Source organism: Globicephala melas, chromosome 2 (genome assembly GCF_963455315.2).
Source record: "Globicephala melas chromosome 2, mGloMel1.2, whole genome shotgun sequence".
NCBI classification, from domain to species: domain Eukaryota; kingdom Metazoa; phylum Chordata; class Mammalia; order Artiodactyla; family Delphinidae; genus Globicephala; species Globicephala melas.
The window spans coordinates 88,009,146-88,022,173 of NC_083315.2; positions in this window are offsets into that span (position 1 = coordinate 88,009,146).

Below are 13,028 nucleotides of genomic sequence, written 5' to 3' on the forward strand. Positions count from 1 at the left end.
CTGAGGCAGTCGCCATGCAAAACAATGCTGATTCTCCTCAATACACCCCTGCCACCTTTCTTTTCTTCTAAACCTAACTAGACTTAAGTCCCAGCAGGCCCCTAAAGGTGAGGTACAAATTGTGACCTGTGAAGAGGTACAACACACTCCAAAAGAACTGCTTGAGTTTTCTAACTTAAACAGACACTAGCTCTGAGCTGATATTAATTCCAGGAGACCCAAAATACCACTGTGGTCTGCTAGTCAGAGTAAGGATTATGGAGGTCAGGTCTACTGCACAGTGGGCAGGCATAGCATGACCCTGAACCCATCCTGCAGTTATTTTCCCAGTTCCAAAATGCATAATTTGAAAAGATATACTCATCAGATGGCAACACCCCCACATTGTTTCTCTCATCTGTGGAGTGAGCACTACCCTGATGGGAAAAGCCAAGTGGAAACCACTGAAACTGCCTCTACCTAGGAAAATGGTAAGCCAAAAGCAGTACTCTGTTGCTAGAAGGATTGCAGAGACAAGCACCACGATTAATACACCGGTAGCGATTCCTACCACATCCTCATTCAACTTGCCTATTCAGCTGATGCAGAAGACAGACACATTTTGCAGCATAACTGTAGATTATCATAAACCTAATCAGATCATGACTCCAACTGCAGCTGCAGCACCAGATGTGTTTTTTTTTTTTTTTTACAACACAGGGAATATAGCCAATGTTCTATAATAACTTTAAATGGAGTATAATCTATAAAAATATTGAATGATACACACAGAAAAGAATATATCTACTGCTCAATAAAGTAAATGCCATTTCCCCCTTATGTTTTTATTTATTTATTTTTTACACCTTTATTGGAGTATAATTGCTCTACAATGGTGTGTTAGTTTCTGCTTTATAACAAAGTGAATCAGTTATACATATACATATGTTCCCATATCTCTTCCCTCTTGCATCTCCCTCCCTCCCACCCTCCCTATCCCATCCCTCTAGGTGGTCACAAAGCACCAAGCTATCTCCCTGTTCTATGCGGCTGCTTCCACTAGCTATCTATTTTATGTTTGGTAGTGTATATATGTCCATGCCACTCTCTCACTTTGTCACAGCTTACCCTTCCCCCTTCCCATATCCTCAAGTCCATTCTCTAGTAGGTCTGTGGCTTTATTCCAGTCTTACCCCTAGGTTCTTCATGACATTTTTTTTTTCTTAAATTCCATATATATGTGTTAGCAAACGGTATTTGTCTTTCTCTTTCTGACTTACTTCACTCTGTATGACAGACTCTAGGTCCATCCACCTCATGACAAATAGCTCAATTTCGTTTATTTCTATGGCTGAGTAATATTCCATTGTATATATGTTCCACATCTTCTTTATCCATTCATCCGATGATGGACACTTAGGTTGTTTCCATCTCCGGGCTATTGTAAATAGAGCTGCAATGAACATTTTATAGTACATGACCTTTTTTGAATTATGGTTTTCTCAGGGTATATGCCCAGTAGTGGGATTGCTGGGTCATATGGTAGTTCTATTTGTAGTTTTTTAAGGAACCTACATACTGTTTTCCATAGTGGCTGTACCAATTCACATTCCCACCAGCAGTGCAAGAGTGTTCCCTTTTCTCCACACCCTCTCCAGCATTTATTGTTTCGAGATTTTTTGATGAAGGCCATTATGACTGGTGTGAGATGATATCTCATTTTGGTTTTGATTTGCATTTCTCTAATGCTTAATGATGTTGAGCATTCTTTCATGTATTTGTTGGCAGTCTGTATATCTTCTTTGGAGAAATGTGTATTCAGGTCTTCTGCCCATTTTTGGATTGGGTTGTTTGTTTCTTTGTTATTGAGCTGCATGAGCTGCTTGTAAATTTTGGAGATTAATCCTTTGTCAGTTGCTTCATTTGCAAATATTTTCTCCCATTCTGAGGGTTGTCTTTTGGTCTTGTTTATGGTTTCCTTTGCTGAGCAAAAGCTTTGAAGTTTCATTAGGTCCCATTCGTTTATTTTCGTTTTTATTTCCATTTCTCTAGGAGGTGGGTCAAAAAGGATCTTGCTGTGATTTATGTCATAGAGTGTTCTGCCTATGTTTTCATCTAAGAGTTTGATAGTTTCTGGCCTTACATTTAGGTCTTTAATCCATTTTGCGCTTATTTTTGTGTATGGTGTTAGGGAGTGATCTAATCTCATACTTTTACATGTACCTGTCCAGTTTTCCCAGCACCACTTACTGAAGAGGCTGTCCTTTCTCCACTGTACATTTCTGCCTCCTTTATCAAAGATAAGGTGACCATATGTGCGTGGGTTTATCGCTGGGCTTTCTATCCTGTTCCATTGATCTATATTTCTGTTTCTGTGCCAGTACCATACTGTCTTGATTACTGAAGCTTTGTAGTATAGTCTGAAGTCAGGGTGCCTGATTCCTCCAGCTCCGTTTTTTGTTCTCAAGATTGCTTTGGCTATTCGGGGTCTTTAGTGTTTCCATACAAATTGTGAAATTTTTTGTTTTAGTTCTGTGAAAAATGCCAGTGGTAGTTTGATAGGGATTGCATTGAATCTGTAGATTGCTTTGGGTAGTAGTAGTGTCATTTTCACAATGTTGATTCTTCCAACCCAAGAGCATGGTATATCTCGCCATCTATTGGTATCATCTTTAATTTCTTTCATCAGTGTCTTATAATTTTCTGCATACAGGTCTTTTGTCTCCTTAGGTAGGTTTATTCCTAGATATTTTATTTTTTTTGTTGCAGTGGTAAATGGGACTGTTTTCTTGATTTCACTTTCAGATTTTTCATCATTAGTGTATAGGAATGCCAGAGATTTCTGTGCATTAATTTTGTATCCTGCTACTTTACCAAATTCATTGATTAGCTCTAATAGTTTTCTGGTAGCTTCTTTAGGATGCTCTATGTATAGTATCATGTCATCTGTAAACAGTGACAGCTTTACTTATTCTTTTCCGATTTGGATTTCTTTTATTTCCTTTTCTTCTCTGATTGCTGTGGCTAAAACTTCTAAAACTATGTTGAATAAAAGTGGTGAGAGTGGGCAACCTTGTCTTGTTCCTGACCTTAGTGGAAATGCTTTCAGTTTTTCACCATTGAGGATGATGTTGGCTGTGGGTTTGTCATATATGGCCTTTATTATGTTGAGGTAAGTTCCCTCTATGCTTACTTGCTGGAGGGTTTTTATCATAAATGGGTGTTGAATTTTGTCAGAAGCTTTCTCTGCATTTATTAAGATGACCATATGGTTTTTCTCCTTCAATTTGTTAATATGGTGTATCACGTTGATTGATTTGCATATATTGAGGAATCCTTGCATTCCTGGAATAAACCCCACTTGATCATGGTGTATAATCCTTTTAATGTGCTGTTGGATTCTGTTTTCTAGTATTTTGTTGAGGATTTTTGCATCTGTGTTCATCAGTGATATTGGCCTGTAGTTTTCTTTCTTTGTGACATCCTTGTCTGGTTTTGGTATCAGGGTGATGGTGGCCTCGTAGAATGAGTTTAGGAGCGCTCCTCCCTCTGCTATATTTTGGAAGAGTTTGAGAAGGATAGGTGTTAGCTCTTCTCTAAGTGTTTGATAGAATTCGCCTGTGAAGCCATCTGCTCCTGGGCTTTTCTTTGTTGGAAGATTTTTAATCACAGTTTCAAGTTCAGTGCTTGTGATTTGTCTGTTCATATTTTCTGTTTCTTCCTCGTTCAGTCTCAAAAGGTTGTGCACTTCTAAGAATTTGTCCATTTCTTCCAGGTTGTCCATTTTATTGGCATAGAGTTGCTTGTAGTAATCTCTCATGATCTTTTGTATTTCTGCAGTGTCAGTTGTTACTTCTCCTTTTTCATTTCTAATTCTATTGATTTGAGTCTTCTCCCTTTTTTTCTTGATGAGTCTGGCTAATGGTTTATCTATTTTGTTTATCTTCTCAAAAACCAGCTTTTAGTTTTATTGAACTTTGCAATCATTTCCTTCATTTCTTTTTCATTTATTTCTGATCTGATCTTTATGATTTCTTTCCTTTTTCTAACTTTGGGTTTTTTTTTGTTCTTCTTAGTCTAATTGCTTTAGGTGCAAGGTTAGGTTGTTTATTTGAGATGTTTCCTGTTTCTTAAGGTAGGATTGTATTGCTATAAACTTCCCTCTTAGAACTGCTTTTGCTGCATCCCATAGGTTTTGGGTCATCGTGTCTCCATTGTCATTTGTTTCTAGATATTTTTTGATTGCCTCTTTGATTTCTTCAGTGATCAGTTCGTTTTTAAGTATTGTATTGTTTAGCCTCCTTGTATTTGTGTTTCTTACAGATCTTTTCCTGTAATTGATATCTAGTCTCTTAGCGTTGTGGTCAGAAAAGATACTTGATACAATTTCAATTTTCTTAAATTTACCAAGGCTTGATTTGTGACCCAAGGCATGATCTATCCTGGAGAATGTTCCATGAGCACTTGAGAAAAATGTGTATTCTGTTGTTTTTGGATGGAATGTCCTATAAATATCAATTAAGTCCATCTTGTTTAATGTATCATTTAAAGCTTGTGTTTCCTTATTTATTTTCTTTTTGGATGATCTGTCCATTGGTGAAAGTGAGGTGTTAAAGTGCCCTGCTATGAATGTGTTACTGTCGATTTCCCCTTTTATGGCTGTTAGTATTTGTCTTATGTATTGAGGTGCTCCTATGTTGGGTGCATAAATATTTACAATTGTTATATCTTCTTCTTGGATCGATCCCTTGATCATTATGTAGTGTCCTTCTTTGTCTCTTCTAATAGTCTTTATTTTAAAGTCTATTTTGTCTGATATGAGATTGCTACTCCAGCTTTCTTTTGGTTTTCATTTGCATGGAATATCTTTTTCCATACCCTCACTTTCAGGCTGTATGTGTCCCTAGGTCTGAAGTGGGTCTCTTGGAGACAGCATATATATGGGTCTTGTTTTTGTATCCATTCAGAAAGCCTGTGTCTTTTGGTGGGAGCATTTAATCTACTTATATTTAAGGTAATTATCGATATGTATGTTTCTATTCCCATTTTCTTAATTGTTTTGGGTTTGTTATTATAGGTCTTTTCCTTCTCTTGTGTTTCTTGCCTAGAGAAGATCCTTTAGCATTTGTTGTAAAGCTGGTTTGGTGGTGCTGAACTCTCTCAGCTTTTGCCTGTCTGTAAAGGTTTTAATTTCTCCATCAAATCTGAATGAGATCCTTGCTGGGTAGAGTAATCTTGGTTGTAGGTTTTTCCCTTTCATCACTTTAAATATGTCCTGCCAGTCCCTTCTGGCTTGCAGAATTTCTGCTGAAAGATCAGCTGTTAACCTTATGGGGATTCCCTTGTGTGTTATTTGTTGTGTTCCCCTTGCTGCTTTTAATATGTTTTCTTTGTATTTAATTTTTGACAGTTTGATTAATATGTGTCTTGGCATGTTTCTCCTTGGATTTATCCTGTATGGGACTCTCTGTGCTTCCTGGACTTGATTAACTATTTCCTTTCCCATATTAGGGAAGTTTTCAACTATAATCTCTTCAAATATTTTCTCAGTCCCTTTCTTTTTCTCTTCTTCTTCTGGAACCCCTATAATTCAAATGTTGGTGTGTTTGTTGTTGTCCCAGAGGTGTCTGAGACTGTCCTCAGTTCTTTTCATTCTTTTTCCTTTATTCTGCTCTACAGTAGTTATTTCCACTATTTAATCTAACAGGTCACTTATCCGTTCTTCTGCCTCAGTTTTTCTGCTATTGATTCCTTCTAGAGTATTTTTAATTTCATTTATTGTGTTGTTCATCATTGCTTGTTTCATCTTTAGTTCTTCTAGGTCCTTGTTAAATGTTTCTTGCATTTTGTCTATTCTATTTCCAAGATTTTGGGTCATCTTTACTATCATTATTCTGAATTCTTTTTCAGGTAGACTGCCTATTTCCTCTTCATTTGTTAGGTCTGGTGGGTTTTTATCTTGCTCCTTCATCTGCTGTGTGTTTTTCTGTCTTCTCATTTTGCTTATCTTACTGTGTTTGGGGTCTCCTTTTTGCAGGCTGCAGGTTCGTAGTTCCTGTTGTGTTTGGTGTCTGTCCCCAGTGGCTAAAGTTGGTTCAGTGTTGTGTAGGCTTCCTGGTGGAGGGGACTAGTGCATGTGTTCTGGTGGATGAGGCTGGATCTTGTCTTTCTGGTGGGCAGGTCCACGTCTGGTGGTGTGTTTTGGGGTGTCTGTGGACTTATTATGATTTTAGGCCACCTCTCTGCTAATGGGTGGGGTTGTGTTCCTGTCTTGCGAGTTTTTTGGCATAGGGTGTCCTGCACTGTAGCTTGCTGGTCGTTGAGTGAAGCTGGGTGTTGGTGTTGGGATGGAGATCTCTGGGAGAATTTTTGCCGTTTGACATTACGTGGAGCTGGGAGGTCTCTTGTGGACCAGTGTCCTGAAGTTGGCTCTCCCACCTCAGAGGCAAAGCACTGACTCCTGGCTGTAGCACCAAGAGCCTTTCATCCACACAGCTCAGAATAAAAAGGGAGAGAGAGAGAGACAAAGAGAGAGAGAGACAAAGAGAGAGAGAGACAGAGAGACGGAGAGAGAGAGAGGAGACAGAGAGAGAAAGAAAGAAGGATAAAAGAAAAGAAAATAAAGCTATTAAAATAAAAAAATAATTATAAAGAAGAAATTTTAAACAAAAAACGGACGGATAGAACCCTAGGACAAATGTTGAAAGCAAAGCTATACAGACAAAATCTCACACAGAAGCATACACATACACACTCACAAAAAGACGAAAAGGGGAAAAAATCATAAATCTTGCTCTAAAAGTCCACCTCCTCAATTTTGGGATGATTCATTGTCTATTCAGGTATTCCACAGATGCAGGGTACATCAAGTTGATTGTGCAGATTTAATCCGCTGCTCCTGAGGCTGCTGGGAGAGATTTCCTTTTCTCTTCTTTGTTCGCACAGTTCCCGGGGTTCAGCTTTGGATTTGGCCCCGCCTCTGCTTGTAGGTCGCCGGAGGGCGTCTGTGCTTCGCTCAGACAGGACGGGGTTAAACGAGCCGCTGATTGGGGACTCTGGCACACTCAGGCCGGGGGGAGGGAGGGGTACGGAGTGCGGGGCGAACCTGCGGCGGCAGAGGCCGGCCTGACGTTGCAGCAGCCTGAGGCGTGCCGTGCGTTCTCCCGGGGAAGTTGTCCCTGGATCCCGGGACCCTGGCAGTGGCGGGCTGCACAGGCTCCCCAGAAGGGAGGTGTGGATAGTGACCTGTGCTCGCACACAGGCTCCTTGGTGGCGGCAGCAGCAGCCTTAGCGTCTCCTGCCCGTCTCTGGGGTCCGCGCTTTTAGCCGCGGCTCATGCCCATCTCTGGAGCTCCTTTAAGCAGTGCTCTTAATCCCCTCTCCTCGCGCACCAGGAAACAAAGAGGGAAGAAAAAGTCTCTTGCCTCTTCAGCAGGTCCCGGACTCCCTCCCGACTAGCCATGGTGCACTAGCCCCTTCAGGCTGTGTTCAAGCCGCCAGTCCTCTCCCTGCGCTCCGACTGAAGCCCGAGCCTCAGCTCCCAGCCCCGCCCGCCCTGGTGGGTGAGCAGACAAGCCTCTTGGAGTGGTGAGTGCTGGTCGGTCCCGATCCTCTGTGCGGAAATCTCTCCACTTTGCCCTCTGCATCCCTGTTGCTGCGCTCTCCTCCGCCACCCGCAGTCTCCACCCGCGAAGGGGCTTCTAGTGTGTGGAAACCTTTCCTTCTTCACGGCTCCCTCCCACTGGTGCAGGTCCCATCCCTGTTCTTTTGTCTCTGGTTTTTCTTTTTTTCTTTTTCCCTACCCATGTACGTGGGGGGTTTCTTGCCTTTTGGGACGTCTGAGGTCTTCTGCCAGCGTTCAGTAGGTGTTCTGTAGGAGTTGTTCCACGTGTAGATATATTTCTGATGTATCTGTGGGGAGGAAGTTGGTCTCCGCGTCTTACTCTTCTGCCATCTTCCTAGATCCCCAGATGTGGTTTTATTTCTTGAAGAAATTAACACATCCCCTAGTACCTGATGTGCAGCTAATGATATGGCAAATGGTTTTCCCCCATACCTGTTAGTTAGAACGACCAGAAGCAGTTTACTTTCAGCTGGCAAGGCCAGCAATATACATTCACTGTCCTACCTATCAACTCTCCAGCTCTGTGTCATAATTTAGTTCGCAAGGATCTTGATTGCCTTTCCCTTCCATGCTGCAGTGGATTACATAATGTTGATTTGACTTAGTGAGCAAGAAGTAGCAATGACTGTAGACTTATTGGTAAGATATCTGCATGTCAGATGGTAGGACATAAACCCAGCAAAGTTTCAGGGGCCTTACTCAGTGAAATTTCTGAGTGTGGAGCACATTGAGACACCCCTTCGAAGGTGAAGGAGAAGCTGTTGTTCTCGTCCCTCCTACAACTTAAAAAAAAAAGAAAAGAAAAGAAACACAGTGCCTAGTGGGCCCCTTTGGATTTTGGAAGCAATATATTTCTCATTGTAGTGTTACTCCAGCACATTTACTGAGTGACCTGGAAAGCTTCAGGTTTTAAGTGGGACCCAGATCAAGAGAAGGCTCTGCATCAGGTCCAGACTGCTGTGCAAGCTGCTCTGCCACTTGGGCCATATGATTCAGCAGATCCAATGGGACTTGAAGTGTCATTGGCAGATGATGTTTGGAGCCTTTGACAGTCCCCTCTAGGTGAATCGCACTGCAGGCTCTTGGGGTTTTAGAGCAAAGCCCTGCAATCCTCTGGCATCAACTACTCCCCTTTTGATAAACAGCTGTTGGCCTGCTACTAGGCCTTAGTAGAGCTTGAACTCTTACCCATAGGCCACTAACTTATCATGCAACCTGAACTGCTCACCATGAACTGGGTATTATTTGACCCACCAAGCCATAAAATTGGTCATGCTTAGGGTACTCCATCATCAAATGGAAGTGGTATATACATCATCAGGACCAAGCATGCTCTGAAAGCACCAGTAAGTGACATGAAGAAGTGGCCAAAATGCCCATGCCACTCCTGCTACACTATTTTCTCTCTCTCAGCCTGCAACTATGGCTTATGGGGGGTTCCCTGTGATCAATTAGCAGATGAAGAGAAGACTTGGGCCTGGTTTTCAGATGATTCTGCACCATATGCAGGCACTGCTCCAAAGTGGACAGTTGCAGCATTACAGCCCCATTCTGAGATATCTCTGAAGGACAATGGTGAAGGCAAATCCAGTGGCCAGAACTCTGAGCAGTGCGCCTGGTTGGTAACTTTTATTAGAAGAAGAAATGGCTAGATGTACAATTTTACACTGATTTATGGGCCATGGCCAATTGTTTGATTGGATGGTCAGGAACATGGAAGGAACATGATTGGAAAACTGGTGACAAGGAAATTTGGGAACGAGATATGAGATAGACCTTTCTGAATGAGTATAAATCCTGAAGATATTTGTGTCCCAAGTGAATAATTATCAAAGGGTGACTTCATAAAAGGAGAATTTTAATAAGCAAATGGATAGGGTAGCTCATTCTGTAGATACCAGTCAGCCTCGTTCCGCAGTCCCACTGTCATTGCCCAATGGGCTCATGAACACAATGGCCATGGTGGCAGGGAGGGAGATTATGCATGGGTTCAGCAACATAGATTTCTATTTACCAAGGGTGATCTGGCTATGGCCACTGCTGAGTACCCAATCCATCAACAGCAGAGACCAACACTGAGCCTCCAGTGTGGCACCATTCCCTGGGGTGATCATCCAGCTCCCTGGTGGCAGGTTGATTACAACAGATGGCATCCGTCATGAAAGTGGCAGCAATTTGTTCTTACTGAAATAAACACTCACTCTGGATATGGATTTTCCTTTCCTGCATGCAGTGCTTCTGCCAAAGCTAGCGTCCATAGTAATAGCATGATAGTGGATAACTTCCAAGGGGAAGTTGGACTACTGATCCATGTGGAGGAAAGGAAGAGTATATCTGGAATACAGGAGATCCTTAGGATGTCTCTTAGTATTACCAAACCCTGGAATTAAGGTCAGTGGAAACTATAACAACTCAATCCAGGTAGGATTACTAATGGCCACAGCTCTTTAGGAGTGAGTGTTTGAGTACTCCACCAAGTAAAGAACTACAGTCAGCTGAGGTACTTGCTGAAGGCATAGGGAATACAGAATGGGTAATGGAGTAAATACCAAGTACAACCACATGACCAGTTATAGAAGCCTGTAATTGTTATGAGTATTTTTCCTTATTTTGTTATGGATGTGTTTGTGTGTGTGTGTGTGTGTGTGTGTGTGTGTGTGTAGCATCTTTGTTTTCTTTGCTCTCTTATCCCCTTATCAAGTAATATAAGATGCATTGACTTCATATCATAGTATTTAAGTATCATTATCTTTACATCTTAGTATTTAAGTTACAGGATATCAAGGAGGAGGGTAAACATCACTCAAAGACTTTTATCTCCTCTTCTGGGGAAATGGCTAATGCATTTTAAGTTGTATGCAAGGCATTTTTATCACATTAAGCAGAATTATAACCTTGTTATTATCTTTATTAGGAGATTAAGTATGGTTTAAGTGGATGCATAAGGATGCCAAGTTGACAAAGGGTAGACTTGTGATGGTCAGTTTTATGTGCCAATTTGACTGAGCCATAGGGTGCCTAGATATTTGGCTAAACATTATTCTGGATGTTTCTGTGAGAGTTTTTGGATGAGATTAATATTGAGATCTTTAGACTGAGTAAAGCAGATTGCGCTCCCTAATGTGAGTGGGCTTCCAGTCAGCTGAAGGCTTGAATAGAATAAAAAGGCTAACCATCCCCTGAGAAAGAGAGAATTCCTCCTGGCTGACTGCCATCACACTGGGACAGTAGCTTTTTTCCTGCCTTTGGACTTTAACTGAAATCCCAGCTATTCCTGAGTCTTGAGGCTGTTTCCCTTCAGAAAGGAACCACAACATCAGCTCTCCTGGTTCTCAGGACTTTGACTTGGACTGGAACTAAACCATTAGCTCTATTGTTTTCAGCTTGACCGCTCACCCTGCAGATCTTGGGATTTGCCAGCTTCCATAATAGCATGAGCCAATTCCTTATTATAAATATATGTACATCCTTTTGGTTCCATTTCTCTGGAGAACCCTGAATAATACAGCCACAATGTGTTATCACTTTTAGACGTTATTGTATTTGATTTGTTAATGTTTTGTTAAGGATTTTTGCACTGTGTTTATGAGGGCTGTTGCTCTATAATTTTCTTGTAATGTTTTTGTAAGGTTTACCTGTCGGGATTGTGTTGGCCTCATCAAATGAGTTCGAAAATATTTTCTCCTCTTCCATTACCTGAAATGATTTGTTTCAGATTGTTATTATTTTTCACCAAATATTTGATAGAATTCACTAGTGAAATTATTTAAGCCTGGAGTTTTCTTTGGAAGATTTTTTTTTTTTTTTTTTTTGCGGTACGTGGGCCTCTCACTGTTGTGGCCTCTCCCGTTGCGGAGCACAGGTTCCAGACGCGCAGGCTCAGCGACCATGGCTCACGGGCCCAGCCGCTCCGCGGCATGTGGGATATTCCCGGGCCGGGGCACGAACCCGTGTCCCCTGCATCGGCAGGCGGACTCTCAACCACTGCCCCACCAGGGAAGCCCTGGAGGATTTTTTTTTAATAGCAAAATTATTTTCTTTCACAGGTATAAGTATACTCAGATTTATATTCTTGTTTCCTTTTTCTAGAGAGTTGTGCTTTGCAAAGAATTTCTCCATCATATAAGTTGTCAAATTTATTGGCATAAAATTGTTCATAATATTCCCTCATTACCTTTGTAATATCTTAATATATGCCCTGATAATTCCTCTTTTATTCTTGCTCAGATAATTCAGGTTTTATTCTTGGTTTATGCAATCAGTTTTGCCAGGTGTTTATCAATTTCAATTAATAAATTCAAAGAATCAGTTTTGTTTTTTGTTAATTTTCTGTTTCTATATTATCTATCTTTATTGATATCTGTTCTCTATTTTTTCCTGCTACTTATTTTAAATTCAATTTACTTGCTTTCTTAAAGTGGAAACTGATAGTTTATCTTAAACCTTTAAATATTTCCAGTGTAAGTATTTGAAGCAAAACAGCAACAACAAAAAAATCATTTTAAATATTTTTCTTAGCTGAATCAAACATATTTTGTTATATTTAGTTTATTGAAATTTAGCTCAGAATATTTTATATCTTCTCCTACAATTCCTTCTTTACCTCATGGGTTAAAGTGTACTGTTTAACTTTCAAATATTTAGTGATTCATAATTCAACTCTATTATACTAAAAGAATAATTGTTCTATGATTTCAGTCTTTGAAATTTAATTATACGTGTTTTATAGCCAACATATGCCTTTCTTGATGAACAGTCCATGTGCATTTGAAAAGAGTGCATATTCTAAAGTTGTAGGATGCTATTATCACTTAGGTCAAGATGGTTGATAATGCCACTTAGATTTTCCGTATCTTTTATATGTTCTTAATAATTTTTGACTTAACTGCTATATCAGTTATTGAGAGAAAACTACTAAAATATCCAATAATGATTTTACTTTAATTGATTTCTTTCCTTTGCTGTTTCTCAGTTCTCTCAGGTCCCTTCTTCTACTTTGAGGTTGTTGTCATCAGGTGCAGAGTAATTCATAAATGCCATATCTTCCTGATGTATTGACCCTTTTATCATTATGAACTGCTCAGATTTATCTTTATTAATGTGCTTAGTCTAAATAGAGCCATTTTTTCATGGGCTATCTTCTTCCATCCTTTTACATTCAATGTATTTGTTTCTTTGTATTTAAAGAGTGTCTCTTGTAGATAACATGTGGTTGGGTCTTACTATTGTATCCAGTCTGATAATCTCTGCCTTTTAATTGTAGTGTTTATTAGATTTACATTTAATGTAATTAATAATATGATTGGATTTAAGTCAACAGTTAGGGAGTTTTTTTTTCCATTTATATCATCAATTTTTGTTCTTCTATTTATCCTTTTTTTGCTTTTGGGGGGGTTTATCCAAAAATTTAATATTCCATTGGCTT